Source organism: Geospiza fortis, unplaced genomic scaffold (assembly GCF_000277835.1).
Source record: "Geospiza fortis unplaced genomic scaffold, GeoFor_1.0 scaffold264, whole genome shotgun sequence".
Lineage (NCBI taxonomy): Eukaryota > Metazoa > Chordata > Aves > Passeriformes > Thraupidae > Geospiza > Geospiza fortis.
In genome coordinates this window covers 4,463,571-4,478,905 of record NW_005054332.1, presented here as the reverse complement: position 1 = coordinate 4,478,905, position 15,335 = coordinate 4,463,571, and the positions used below count along the sequence as shown (strand labels likewise).

General features: G+C 40.0%; 1 protein-coding gene across 2 annotated transcripts in view; it reads right to left on the bottom strand.

Annotated features, from left to right (window-relative positions):
- ANKRD6 (ankyrin repeat domain 6) overlaps positions 1–15,211 on the bottom strand; it is an 87,262-nt gene extending 72,051 nt beyond the window's left edge. Inside the window, exon 1 of one of the 2 annotated variants that reach the window (XM_031057603.1) lies at positions 14,998–15,211. The gene's annotated coding sequence lies outside the window, so the exon portion shown is untranslated. The remainder of the gene's footprint in view (positions 1–14,997) is intronic. The other variant, XM_031057600.1, reaches the window with a different exon arrangement.
- Between the last annotated feature and the right edge of the window lie 124 nt (positions 15,212–15,335).

Genomic DNA, 15,335 nt, shown 5'->3' with positions numbered 1-15,335 from the left:
GGGTAAAGAAATGAAGAATCTGAAATCAATCCTGTTCCTGTCCTACACAGCACAACTTCTGTCAGAAGCACCAGCAGAGCAAGACTATCCCCTTGGTGAGTACAGTTTTATTTTTACTTTTTCTGTTTTGATACCTCCAGTAATGTTGACAAACTGTTTACACACAAGAACAATACTTGTAATTTTGCATCAACAGTCTTGTAGCTGATCTCTTACAAGGCATCTGAGTTCTTATATAAACTAGGTTTGGAGATCAAGAACAACAGATTTGTATTTTCATCTGGTTAGGAAAAGTCCTATTTGACAAGTTTCCTTGCTAGACTCCATGTTAGTTTGCTGACAGACTTGCTGGGATGAGGATACACAGAAATTCACTTCAAAAGTGGCAGGAAGTTTTACTACCATTTTTATGATAAGAATATTGCTCTTTCTTGCTCTGATTCAAAGCTTATAAAAACCAGTTAAGAGATTGAAAAAAAGTCAGCAGAACCAATATGGGCAAGAAATGTCTTATTTGAGTACTGGACCTGGCATCAGGGCAACCTTTGCAACAGAGTGCCAGTCTCCTCTCAAAGAATGCTTTCTCTGCATTTTCAGACACAGCTCTGCTCTGGACCACACAAGGGACATTAATAATAATAATAATAATAATAATGATGATGATGATGATGATGATGCTGCTATTATTTCATTCCTTGGATTTAAACTCATGTGAACTGATCATTGCTAGTGCAGTGTAAACAAACTTCCCTGGAGATCCAGAGTATAGTACTCACAGAGATAGGTATTAAAACAAGGAAACAAAAATCCTGAAACACCTATTTTGCAGACTTGTCTGCAGTGTCAGTGCATGCAAAAGAACACAGTAAAAGCAAGGTATGTGCAGAAAGTTATGCTAGTTTTGATGAATGTGTTTGTTTGGGAGTGTAACAAGAAACCTAAGGAACTTGTTTGCCCTGGATTAATGTAACACCAAGGAGGAGTTAATGAACAGTAAAGCTGCAAAGCAAATAATAGAGAGAGCAGGAACTGCCAGAATTAGTCAAGCGTTTCTCCCAATGGCGCGAGCCTGCTCTTGGGTTCCAGGTCATGGCTTCCACACAAACGTGCACTCTTACCTCTCCAGAGCCTTGCCCAGCCACTGCCTGTCCTGGGCACCACACAGGCCACGTCTCCCACACAGCAGCAAATACTCAATGACGTCTTTAAGGTTTACACCACAGCATTCTCTTCTTACTTTTTTTCATGTTTAATTTCCTTTCTAAATAAAAGCCATGGAAAACCAAACCCAAATATCCAGCAATACCCCTTGGCTCCGTGCTCTCTCATACCACTTGCCTATGCTAATGCTCCACTCCAGGGACTTGCACTCCAGGGTGTTTAAAACCACAGTACACACCTCCTCCAGCACCTGAACTACAGGAATGAGCTCTGGAAGACACAAACATACAAGGCAGCAGAAGAGGACTGGCTAGTGGTGAGGAACAGAGTCAGCTTCCCGCCACAGACCTTCACACATATTTGTAAGACATGAGAGGAACGTTGGGAGTCAAGCTTTTTTTTTTTTTTGGGGGGTGGGAGGGGAAAGGAGAGGGAGGTGTTACTGAATAGTGAGAAATTACATTTAGTGGCTGAGCGCAGCATAAATGAGAACAGGTTTGGCACTTTCTTATCAGCATCTTCACTGCCTTTCAGACTTAGGGCATCTGTTGTAATTGGTGACCTCAGCATAGGCTGGAGTAGATTTCTATACCTGTGAACATGCTTATTAATTATGATTATGAATGCATAAATATAAATAGTGCAGAATGATTGTACTTGCTTTATTTCTGTGGCTTTCATGTAGTCTTGATCAAAAGAAAGAAGGAAGTGCATACATTAACACTGGTGGGCTGATGAGAGGAAACCAAAAGTGAAAACCTGCTGCCATGTTTGTCTCACTTTGTACAAGTTACAAAAACCTCCTTAGAAAAGTACAGTAAACTGCTAAAGAACTTTTCAGCTTTATTTCTCAAAGACAAGTTATGGGAAAAATATTCAGCCAACATCCAATTCTGAGGCCCTGAATGTCTATTTATTCCACAATTTAGAACAAAGATCTCTAGTCCTTTACAATTCCTTTTCTCTCAAGCTGTCTGGCATTTAAGCAAAGACAGTCTATATTTCTAAGTGGAAAACAGGTAAACATTTAGTTATTCCATTTGCAAAAAGTAAAGTTGTTATCACCATAAAGCTGAAGAAAAAAAATTTAACAGGTAAGAGCATAACGTTTCTGTGATTATTTTTTTCTTTACCTCATAAATCAAGCCAGGAATTCTAAAGCAATTCTCATTAAAAATGCCCTTGGGTTCTTTGAAGACATGTGGTGGCAGGCCAGTAAGACTTTCACAATTGTAGATTTTGGGGGAAGAAGGAGAGTTACACTTGAGAAAAGCCACGTGCTGGGACAGACTGCACAATAATGACAGCAGCAGTTTTGGTACAAGACCATTTTTTCATTAAAACATACTGGGCTGAATACAGTAGTTGGTCACATTTGCTGACTCAGACACTACAAAATGAGAATTCAAGAGTAAGTTTAGTTTATGCAAAGGCAGTCTGAAGACAGTCCTGGCATTGCTTTGAATAATATTGGTTTGAAGAACTATCTGCAAAAAGCCTTCAGCTGTTCCAGTCCATTTCACACCCTGCCCAATCTTGTTACACCTTCTCCTTGTCCTGGTCTTAGCTGGGATAGAGCAAATTTTCTTAGTAGCTGGTTCAGTGCTGTGTTTTGGATTTAGTGTGAGAACAATGTTGGTCACACACTGATGTTTCAGTTGTGGCTCAGCAGTGCTTACCCTGAGTCCAGCCCCTTTCAGGGTCTCCTGCTCTGCCAGTGAGGAGGGGCAGAGGAAGCCAGGAGGGAGCATGGCCAGGACAGCTGACCTGAACTGGCCAAAGGGATATGCCATACCAATAAGCAAGTTCTGGACTTGGGGGACCAGACTAGGGACTTGATTCTCCACAGAAATAAGACTTTGATGTTTAATGCACTCACCATTATCATTAGTCAGGGACAGAGTCTGATGCCACACAGACACATTCTCTGAGTCCTTCTGGAAGGAAAGCTACCATAAGAAACAGTGTCTGCAAAAAATAATCTAAATTCCCCTATAAAGTTGTAATACAACAAGGTCAAGCTGCCCTTCACAGTTGTATCTGTATAGGTGATGTTTGTGAGTAATGCAAACAAAATTATGGAAATTCTGATCCTCTTGGCTGGACCATTGGCAGACATGGAGCTGAAGGATCTCTCAGTGGGTTGTTGGCACCCTCTGTGCTATCTTTATTATTGCTAAATTCTTTGGAAGTTATGCAGAAGACTCTTCCCCACTCCATGCAGAAGTTCACTGGTGGGAATCTCAGTCAGATAACAAAATTCCCTACCTCAGGGCTCTTTTGTTCCAACCTAACTGAACAGCCCAGTTCCCAAATGTCCTCCTTCATTTGTTCTGTGCAAGCCATGCAGAGCAATAGTCTTAACTCAGCATTTGATTCATGAGGAATGCCTCCCCACCAAGCCCAAAATAAACAAAACCATGTTTCCATCCTATCCTACTTATATTGCAAACTAGGATCTCAGTTAATTTTAAAAACCTATGCATCAACACAAAATACTCCCAGGACAAGTAACTGAAGTTAATCTCTCTCAGCTCAGGCTATGGCTCAATTAACATATCTCACCTTGAATATCACATTGCTCTTCTCTATATCTTGAGAATCTTGCCAGCTGTACTAACACAGGAACAACAGAAGAAAACAGCTATCACAAAACCTTGGCTCTTGCATCAAGTGACTGAAATGAGCATTGCACAAGGGTGCTTTGATGTTATAAAAGGCCTAAGAAAATGCCAGGGGTTTGGGGTGTATTTCTTGCTGTGTTTACTCTCTTACCAAAGGGCACTTGTCACACACATGCCATCTGCTGCACTGAAATGCAATACTCAACCAGGTAAAATAAAAATCTCCCACACCAGCAGGCTCTTTGTAAGATTCAAAGGATCACCACTAATATAATTTTAGGTGTTTCAAGAAACTATGCTACAGAGACTGCATTTCTTGAAAGCTTCTCCTCCTGTAGGACAGAACCTCAGCTCCCAGGGAGACTCTGCCCTCATGGCTGCACACAAGAAGTCACAGGCTCATAATCCAGAAATACTTGTACTTGTGTCAGGTATGGAGAGCCGAGAGTGCAAAGTGAACACAAATGACCCCCATTCCCCCACACTGCCCCCTGATCCCCCTCCTTTCCCCTGGGTGCTCACAGGCACTGCAGGAACCCAAAGGAGCAGCCCTGCAGTGGAAGCCATCTCTCTGGGAACTGAAACTGGCTTTAAAGACACTCAGCCTCCTAATGCTTGTGGATATTTCCCACAGCCTGAAAGAAAGGAAAACCTGGAAACGTGTGACTACATGGGCTTACCTACAGCACCTTGGTAAAGTCAGGATCCCTTAGTACAAGCACCTCCTAATAGGAACCATGGAGGATGATGCTATTTGTTGCACCCATTTCATTCTCCTTAAGTTTTTTGTCTTCAGTCAAAATAGATGCTTTGGTCTATTGTTAGTACTGAAAAAATACCTTGCAGGTCAGTGTATCTGCTTCATAGTTAATGAATATTCTGAAATCTCAGCATATCTGAGTCTCCTTCATACTTTACAGAGGGTCAGCTCGTACAAGATTGCGTTAAGACATGGAGAACATTTTACATTATCAACCCATAAAGGCTGCCCAGGTCCTAAAGAGAAATAAGAAGCAAAAAAATCCCAAATCTGATGACAGAGAAACAGAGAAGAGCAGGATCATGCTAGAGGGACATCACATTCCTGGACCATCTTTCCAGAAATAGTCAGGATTTTCTTCATGGCCATCTCCTTCCCTACCCTTATGAAAGTCAGCACCTCTGCGCCTCTTATATTTGAGGATACCCTTTTGAAAGGGATTCCATTTTCACTTTTACAACATACAAGAAAAACACAATAAAAATCTCAAGGAGGAGCAGTTCCTGTCCAGTAAGATAGAAACAGATATTCCTTAACCATCACTCCTACCAAGGAATGCAGTGGTCAGTTGTTATCAAAAAACAGCACACTGATAAGGACTGGAAGCCTAGCAAAGCTAGAAGCACAACCAGAAAAGCCCATAAGCTACTCATGTTGGAACAGAGAGCTGAAAGCAATCAGAGATGGAAAAACATGCCCCAAGATGCAAAACAATACTAGAGTTGAAGTGAAAACAGAAAAAATAAGATTGCAAATTGAGACAGGTAAAGGCTAGAAGATAGGATGAGGAAGAAAATACTGAACATAAAGCCTTGGAAGATGTGTCACAACCATCAAACTGATCTATAAAGATGGTGTGGAAAGGTATGGAAGAGGGACACATATACTTTTCCATTCTCTCACAAATTCTTTTTTAAAGGATTGTCAAAAAACTTTTTGCTCTATTCACATCTCTTTTGGGTTCTAAGTGTTGATTCAGCACTTATTAACCACTGTTAGGAGCACAAGTAGCAAAACAACAGGAGACTTGTAGGAGATGAGGAACAGATCAAAGAAAATCAGATGATTCTCTAATCAATGATACGAAAGTCCTAGGACAAAAGAGGGGGGAAGATGAAATTGGGGGAAAATGCAGAGCTTTTAGAAGTGGCACAGAAGGAAGAGAAAATGGGAAAATTAAATGATAAAAAGGTCAAGGATATCTTCATTACCTTACAATCCCAGGAGTGGCCTAATATGCTAGAAACACACATTGGTGTTTCAGTGCAGACAGGACCAAACTTCACTCCTGAGCTGCTGCTCCATCTCTGGATTTGCAGGCTCTGCAGTGTGAGTAAGGAGGAGTCACCAGCCGAGCTCTGCTCTCTCCTGGCACTACAGGACTGAATCACACCTAACCAGGGGAGCTGCAATTGCCACACCACCACCAGCTCCCAGTGAGGTATAAAACAGGGATAGAAAACTACGGAAGAGGAGGACTGACTCTAGTGCTGTTTTCCTACAGTTTGTCTTCCCATTTATTTTTGGCTCAACACAGGGAGGCAAAAAGGAGGGGTAGAAAGAGAATGCAAGCAGATCATAAATTTGTTTTCTTGTTTTCCAGTCCTTCCAGAAAGGCCAGTTTTGTAAACAGAGAGAAAGCTGAGATTTTCTTTATCTTGTTAACTACTCCCATGACTGTAACACACCATGCAGAGTTCACAATTATCTCTCTGCTCAACATTATCGAAAATGCACTGCAACTTCTTTGGCAACACGTTCTTTTAGTCAGGCTATCTGCACCTAAAAACACTCAGCCTTTTGTTTCAACAGCATAGACCTGCATGCTGAATTATAAAAATTGTCCAATATCGTATTATCTTGGCTACAGATTTAATTTCATGGAATATGAAACTTCACTGAAAATCATTGTACAACAAGACAATGAAACATAAACATTCACTTCTGTCTTTTTTCCCTTTATATTAAGTGTGAGCCTACTACAACTCCCTCTGGGAGGATATTTTTCATACAAAGCCACATTCTTTGAGTGTTATTCACATAAACAGTCATGGAACTGAATGAGATCAGCCACAGAAGCAGGGAAATCAGGCTTTGATCCAGCATTACTGATACAAAATACAACATAAAATTCAATTTTTTAAAACCAGGATAATAAGCATCCATCTTTAAACTATGTAATTATGCAAACACTAGTTGAAGGTTTTGTTTTTCAGTTCTACCCTTCCAAGATGTAATACACTAAATTAATTATAATTTTGCTACACACAATTTGTTGATAATTACCTCTCTGTGGACCATACTGTTACTTGAGTACAAATCATAGGAATTTTTAAAATAGTTATTATTTCAGTATCACTTTATTCTTGATCCTTAATTAAGCAAGGCCGGAAAATCCCACTTGCAAAGCATAAGGGAAGTGATTTTCAAATGGTACTTGGTAAAATCTTCTAACTTTTGCATTACACTTTTGCCTGACTCTGTTTTCCCTGAAACACCAAATACATTTTGAGCTAAGCTTAACATATACAAACCATGAAAAACTTTTGTTAGCAGAAGAGTGGATATTCATTCTCAAAATTTGAATAATGACAACTGATCAACTGAAGGTCAGTTTGCTTTTTACAGGCAAAAAGGACAGACATACAACAGACGCTTGCTGTTATATTAAAATTTACAATGTGACTTTATTAATGACCATCAAACTAAGACACTGCCTATATAGTTAATGCTTTCCAAAATCTCAGTACTTTGGGGAAGATGACAAGTATACAGCTACCTAGAATGACAGAAAAATCCTTCATCTTAGTGTGAAACACTGTAGCACATATTTACTAATGTTCTGAGAAATTCCATCATAGAGTCACTCTCGTCTGATAACCTTTCCTGGCTTAGCTTACTTGAAAAGCACATTTAGTGCTTTTTCTACTAAGGCAGAGTATCCTGTGTTTCATGAGAGTTACACAGGACTGAAACACAGAGCAAGTTCTCAATTTCACTGACACTCTTTATTCCATGTCTGGGAAAGACTGAGAATGGGTCCCAGACAAAACTAGCTTTACACCACAGCCTCCTGAGTAGTTAGCTCAACACTTATTTCAGCCTAGTCAAGGAGAGAGTCTTAATTTCAAATTGTGAGGAGAACAAATAAACCTTTAAAATGTTGGTTTGTTTTTTTTCTTTCAAGTGCTATGCTCAGTTCTTCTGAATGCACCCTTACCTGTTTTCTTGGTGTGTCTGCTCACCAAAACCAGCTCACCCCATGTAAGTATATGCAGACATTTGCTGCATGTACAAACCCACATATGATACGTAAGCAAATTCATATTATTACAACTTTTCCAAAAAGTCATTCTTAAAAGCTGTAAATACATGTATCCAAGCTCTGCAAGCTTGATTTTGAATATGTTTCTGTCTTCCATACCATGTATCCTACTTTCAGGATTACAAACAAAAAGAAGAAAAACTGGCACAGTTCTAGTAAATGAAGCAGCAATATCCTCCTCATTTGTATGTCTGCAGTTATAGACAGGAAAAGGCTAAATTCTCTGAAAGAATATGGAACCCAGAAGTTTGCTTTTAAACTTCTCAACCACGTGTTGATGGGTAGAGATAAGGGGAACAGAAAGGAGGCAGAAAAAAATCAAGTTTGTTTTTTTCGACTTAAAATACTCTTGTATGGAGATTATGAATCTGGGAACAATTTCTTAAAATATTAGGGTTTTTTCAGTTCAGAGACTCTGCCAAGGACCAGAGCTTATGCCTGCAAATTCTGCTTTGATTTATTGATATGGCACGCTACTTAGTGCAAATATTCATACCACTCTTTTAATTCTGCCATTCACTTTCCCATTGGGACCCATCTTGCTTCCAGGTAAACAAAGTGTAAAATTCTTATTGAGAAAGGATGAATAAACAAAGCAGAGCTAAATATAGAAACAGTCAACCTGCTCTGACAAGTAGGAAGAATGAGAAGCAGAAGTGAGTTACTGTAATACACACAGGGTTCTCTTTAACCAAAACTAAATCCCAAACAGAATACTGAAACTTAAAATTTTATGAAGCAAGCTGGGATGTGATTGCAATGTAGATTAGATGGAGCTGAATGTTGATTATTTGGACACAAGACAGATGTTTAAATTAAGCTACTTCACGTTTGTGGTGAGTGTACACATAGCCTGTTACCACACTTGCACTGATGTGAAGTTATTTCCCAATAATTCATGTCCAATCCCCAAAGATTCCCTCCAAAGAAAAGAAGGCTGCTTAAAAGGGAAAAAAAAACCCAAACAAACTCGCAAAAAAGTCCCAGTATTATAAAAACTAGGCAGTCATGGGATAACAGGAAAAGTCCTCATCTGTATAGAGAACCAGTGAGACAGGAAATAAACAGTACAAGGTCAGTCTTCCCAAGAAAAGGACACTAAGCCTGCAGCCCCACAGCCATCTGCATTAAGCATATATTGTGTTCATTACACCCACTAATGAATCACAAGGGGAGAGGGAAAGATAAAGATTACAACTGTTAAAAATGGCTGGTAGATTTCAATACCATTTAAAACACAGTCTGGTATTCGGGCTGGGAAAAAACACCTCAACTTCATATGCATAATGATGGGCTTGGGATGATTCAGGAATGAAATCCTGGATTGACAGTGGACTGTTCTTATGAAAGCATCAGCACAGTTAAAAAGCAGGAAGGGTGCTAAAAAATCATTACTGCAGAGAGTACAACCAAACCCACCTTTATTCAATCATCTAAGAAACTCAATTGCATCTTAGAAGTCATAAGTCTGGCCTTCTCCTCTTTAAAAAAAGTTAAGCAAAACTAGAAAAGTTTCCAGGAAGGAGAACATAAGACAATCAAAGGTAGGATAATTAAGTAGAAGAAAATCAGGTTGGAGAAATACTAGAAGACAGCAGATTAAACCAGCATATTTCAAGCTCAAAACAAGTGAGAAGAAATAGCTCTTCTTATCAAATAGCAACTTTCAAGCTATGTTTGTCATTTGCTCTTTCTTCTCTGATTTTCTCAGGCTGTTTCCCATTCACTGATGTTCCCTCCTCAGTTTGACAGAGTCACTGATATGGATGCCCTACAGGAGTGAAAGGCATTAAAGAGAGTATGTGTCATCTCTCCCTGTAAATGAAACACAGCCAATCTAGAGATGAGAATTGGCCAGGCTGACCATGACACCATTCACCCACACCTCCAAACCAGGCTCATCATTCCTGCAGCCATGGGATTTGCTCAGCTCCTGGCCACAGTGATGGAAGAGCTGAAGGAAATCTCCACAGACAGACAGTTCTGTCCTAGTCAGCAAAAGACATCCACTTCTCACTGCCTTCAACCAATGTATGATTTGTTAAAAATGGTCACACAGAGAAGCTGCTAATGTTAGGCACTCTGTTATTCCAACTATGTCAAAAGCATCTGTATCACTTGGTGGTTTTTGAAGTTTTTGAAAACTCTTTACATTATTAGAATTTAAATAAATTAAATTTGATCCTGTTTATTTTGAGGCTAGCAGCAACTAAGGCAGCCAAGATTAACACCCTCGCTTTACTGAGCTGTCATCACTCATCCCCAAATCCAGTTCTGCTTTATCAGGCATGCTGGCAATGAAGCTGCTCACCTGCAGGGGCACCTCCACTTGTCTGTCAAGACACCAGGCAATAAGTGAAATGGATGACAGCCTCATCCAGTGCATGCCAGGTCAGGATTTCTTAAAACCTGTCTTCTCCAAACTGATTAAGTGTAGTCTTACAGAGAAAGAAGAGAATCCAACTTGGTAGCAGACTGTTCATTAAGAAAATACTATACTTCAAACTCATGTTTAAGCTTACTCCACACCTGAATCTGCCATTCATAGCAATACTTACACCATAAACTTAAAAACAAACATTAAAAACCACCATAAACTTAATAATAATAATAATAAAAAAGACCACATTGAAAGAGTATGGTCGGATTTTATCCAGAAGCTGTGAAAAAACACCACCATATACTTGCAAGAATCCAGGAGCTGTTGCAAAGTCTGGAAAAAACAAACTGGTAAGAAAATCCTGCACTCTTAAAATCTGGATTCAAACCAGAACATCAATGAAAACCGTAGATGTCAGGCGAAAGACACCCCCCCTTCCCTCCATCCCATAATCCTCTTGAAAGACTTCAGCCAGACATAGTCAAATCCCAAAAGTGCTCAGATAGAAAATGAAGGAAAATTACTCGTATGTAAGCTTTACAAAATACTAAACACTGAGTTAAGCAACAGATCTGCCTGGCAGTTATTAGTGCAATTATTTGGAACAGTAATGATAACAGTGAAAAGATCACATCTGCCCAAGACTTTGAACCAGCTGCAATTTCTGCATCTGTTGCACAGACAGACATCAAACTCTGAGTAGAAGTAAATCATACCAAAAATTATTCACTGTGATCACTATTAAAATGTTACTCAAATATTAAGCTCATATATAAATACCATACATTCATGGCACTTTCTTATTTTATAAGGCTGGCACTTTTCCTCAGTGACTGACCCAACTGAGACAATTTAGGGCACTTTAACTCAGAAGTGTATTGGCACAATATAAATAGACCTAGCAACAGATCTTCCTAAGATGTCACATTGCAGATGCTGTTAAAACCAACAGAAAGTATTCCTGACTGGCCTAAAGCAATTGGCATGTCAAACTGGAAAAGGAATTATCCCACTGCAATGCAGACACAATGAAGATGCATACCCTTAAGGGACTAATTTCCATCAATTCCAAATGCATTTTCCATAATGCAAATGAAAATGCTTTTGTCCAACAGCATGCCAAGACACGCACACAAAACCTGTATCTTCAGTGGTCACTTCTCAAAGTGGGTGGTGCTTAGGTGGGGACGGTGGCAAATCATGAGAGAGAGGAAGGCACAGGCTGTTAGAAGAAGCTTGTTTAAATCCAGGATTTGAAGGAGGTATGATTTAATGATTTGAAGAGTACTCAAAAAATGCTTTTGATTATGACATATAATTTAAAAGCCTAGGCTTTTCTGGCATAGGAGTATATAAATTTTTCTTCGGGATTATGGCAATCCCACTAGGGTACCTGTGCTCAGCACATCACACCCCAGCTACCCTGTAGCCCCAGTATGCTCCATCTAGCTGGTAGCCATACCAGATACTCCCATCCACCATTTGCCACAGATGTGCCCAAATCCCATCCCTAATCACAGCCAGATTCCCCCTCAAGGCTGTGGCTTGGCTGAGATGCACCTATGGTTTGGAGGAGCAGCACTGGGTGTGGGGAGTGGGAAGGAGAGAGCCACAGAGGAGACAGCAGGAAGACACAAGTGCTGGCTGAAAGAAAGCGTCTTCCTGTTCATTCCAAGAACCTTTAATTTCATCTCACACATGGCAGGATCACTGCCAAAGGCTCAAAAGTAAAACAGTGCAAGAGCAAGCCAGCAATCTACAGTCCTGCATTGTATCATGAGTTACCTGTGCATTTGGTATTCCATCAGAAGTACATCACTGAGGCTACCAATAATGGATAATGCAAGAATTCAAGCTGTTGTACTGTATCCATTAGGCCATCCAATGGGGATTGATTTATGGCAACAGGATATACCCAACTAACTATTAGTGGTAATAAACTAGATTGCTTTAGCCTCAAAGTCCTGTGCAGCTTTAATGCTTCATTTATCAGAAACCTCTAAAAATGTGTCCTAAATTGACACTCATTTCATCATTGGTTTTTTTGATAGCATTCTTGACCTTGATATCAAACTACTGCACACCAACAGTATCCTTCCTGCTTCACTCTCAACACCTTCACATCTCCAACTCAACCTCAGTATTTTCCAGAAAACAAGAAAAATACCTGTCTGGCCAAACCAGCAGCTTTGAATACAAAGCATCATTGTATCATGCACAACCTGCCAAAAGAAGCAACACACAGAGAACATCCTAGGCACAGGGAACATCCCAACACTCGTGTTTGAAAGCTATGCAACAAATAAGCAAGGACTCCACATATTTATTCTGACTCTTCCAAAATTTGGAACACCTGCCTTCACAAATCCAACAGTCTTCTGAATGGCAGCATGAGATAAACCAAATACAAACAAAAGGAAAGAGACCAGAACACATAATTCAGTGACAGGTCACAGCAAGACATGGGGTATTTCAGGATTTCACTATTCTCACAACTGCTGTCAATGAACTTTAACAAACTATTCTCCAGCAGCACCTGCTAACAGGGAGTGGGGTAGCCAAGTAACTAAGCTATTCCTGAACGGTTCACAAGTTAGCAATGGTATGCAAGAATATTTCTAGTATTGTACTTCAGAAACTGTTCTGGAGATTTTTGGGATCAAAATAGCTGGTTAGGAAGCAGGGAAGAAAATTAGCCCCTTGCTGTTATGAATTAAGGTCTTTCTGAAGTGCAGTTCTGTACCTTCTATTTTTGGCTGGATCATTTAAGTCACATATTTAGTTCCTGAATAAACAAAAGGAAGTAAAAATACTTCTTTCAAATTTTTATTTGCCCAGAGCACTTTCAATCAATTTATGTCTTTGACAAATATCTCCCTATATCAATCTTGCCAATAAAATATGGCACCTCATTTGTGTTTTTAAATAAAATACTTCCACCAGGGACCTGTTGTACTGATATATCTCTAAAAAAAGATACAACTGTGAGTTCTCTGCAAGTTCATCCAAAGTCCTAACTGTTGAGGGAAAAAGAGAAAGTGCACATCTGAAACTAATGAGAATAAATACAGTTGTTAGTATAATTAATTTAAGAACCTGAAAGTGCTTTAAAAATGTTCATCAGTACACCACCTATCCAAACCAATAAGCATTGTTCATCCTGTTATACAGATTTAGTGAGTAAAGGACAGTAAGGTCTTTTTCTTTTACATCACAAAATGACTCACTGGCAAAGTCAAACAGAGGTGAAGCTAAAGACACATGGAGAAATGCAGCTTGAGGCTCAATTGCTCACTGCCACACCCTACAAGCACCTGATTTACTAAGGTATCATTCATCTCATCTAGTCCAAGAACAGGGTAAATTTGATAATCTGAACTCCAGAACATGCCACCTGTAACAGGGCAAGGTGCTGAGCCTGGTGCTGCAACTACATCACATCAGCCAACATGGGAGCCCCACTAGTGCAGACAGCTTCTCACAATTTCTGTTCTCCAAAAAAGAAAGGACCTCTGTGAAAAAAATCTTGAAGGAAAGCACCTGCATGATCAGGAGGTTTCCACTTTATTTTTGCCAATCATTTACTGGTTATTTCATTTCTTGTGTTCAAAGCCAGTCTCTTATATGAGGTTGGTAGCACTGTCTGGGTAAATATTAAGGAGCAGGGGAAAGTGAAAACTTGCCAGCTGAATACTACCATAAAACTACTTTCTAAATTTTATAAGTTTATTTTCAAAAAAAAAAAAAAAACCCAAACGAAAACAAACAAAACAAAACAAAAAAACCAAACAGGGAGAAAAGCAGTGACATTACTACTGCTGCTACACAATTCCCATTTACTCTAGCAGGATAGGTCCTCATGGATAAACAGGCATATATCATCTACATCCCAGGCATGTAAATACTTTATGTAGCCATCCAACTGCAGGTTTTGCTACATGCAGTGTATTTAACTATTTTTGAGCATTTTCTGCTCAGAAATTGTTATGAAGTTCTGAAGGAGAGTCATTACACCATGTCTTGTGGTCTGCAATGCAACTGCAGATCTTACATGTAATCACACATCTCCAGAAACACTTTGTTTTCCAACTATCTGGAGAATGAAGATTACACAATACTTGAAACTTGAGCCTGCCAAATAAGTTGTTATAAAACTAGCAGCGCAGCCTGACACATCACCTTGAAAGAAAGTAAATAACATTCTCCTCAGAATAACCCATAGACTCCAACAGTCCTACCAGGGGATCTGATCCATGCCTAACCAATGCTGCGTAAGAGTTAAGACATGGTTACATTTTCCTGTCTTTGGACAGAGGCAGACTTGCTGATCTTCCCAATTACTCCTTTAACATTGGTAGGACATTCCAAGTTCATTTAAACAACTCATGGGGCAAAGATTCACCGATCCACCTACCAGCAAGCTACTTTCTAACTCTCTCAGTGTTTTCCCTGTGAAAAAAATGTATCAGTAGCAGACGTGTCCTTTTGGTCATGTGCATTGCAGAAATACCAAGCAAAAACCCAAATAATAACTTCACATATAATTATAAAAACATGAAGATATTGGTTATGCCTTTTTAAAAAAACAGAGCACTGTCTACAGCCTATGCTGTAATACACACAACACCCCAGGGCACGATAAGCTCTTTATTAATGCTTGCAATTAAAAGAATACTGCAGAACAATGACATGCCGTAGCCATGGATTTCCACAATCAGAGCTCTACAAGCAGCCAGTGTGTACTCACAAGGTGTTGAGACCTCGGGGGGCGGCGAAGTTTGCAGCAAACTAGTGGAAATATTTCCAGCGGAGTTTTCAGGTGATGTCAACAACAGGAAGGATGACTTTGAGCCAGATTTCCATTTCTCATCAGACGCGGCCTTAAAAGTTGGAACAAGAGCGTTACGACTCCTCACTTTCACCCCCAAACCTGCAAGCGAGCCCCTACGTCGACACAGGCTCCTGTACCCGCATCCCGGAGGGTCCGACCTGCCCGACGGGGGTCCCTCCCCGGGCTGGAATACGGGAACACTTTCCCGACTCCGCTCTGGGGCACTGGCTTCGCGGCGGTCGCGCCCAGCTGCA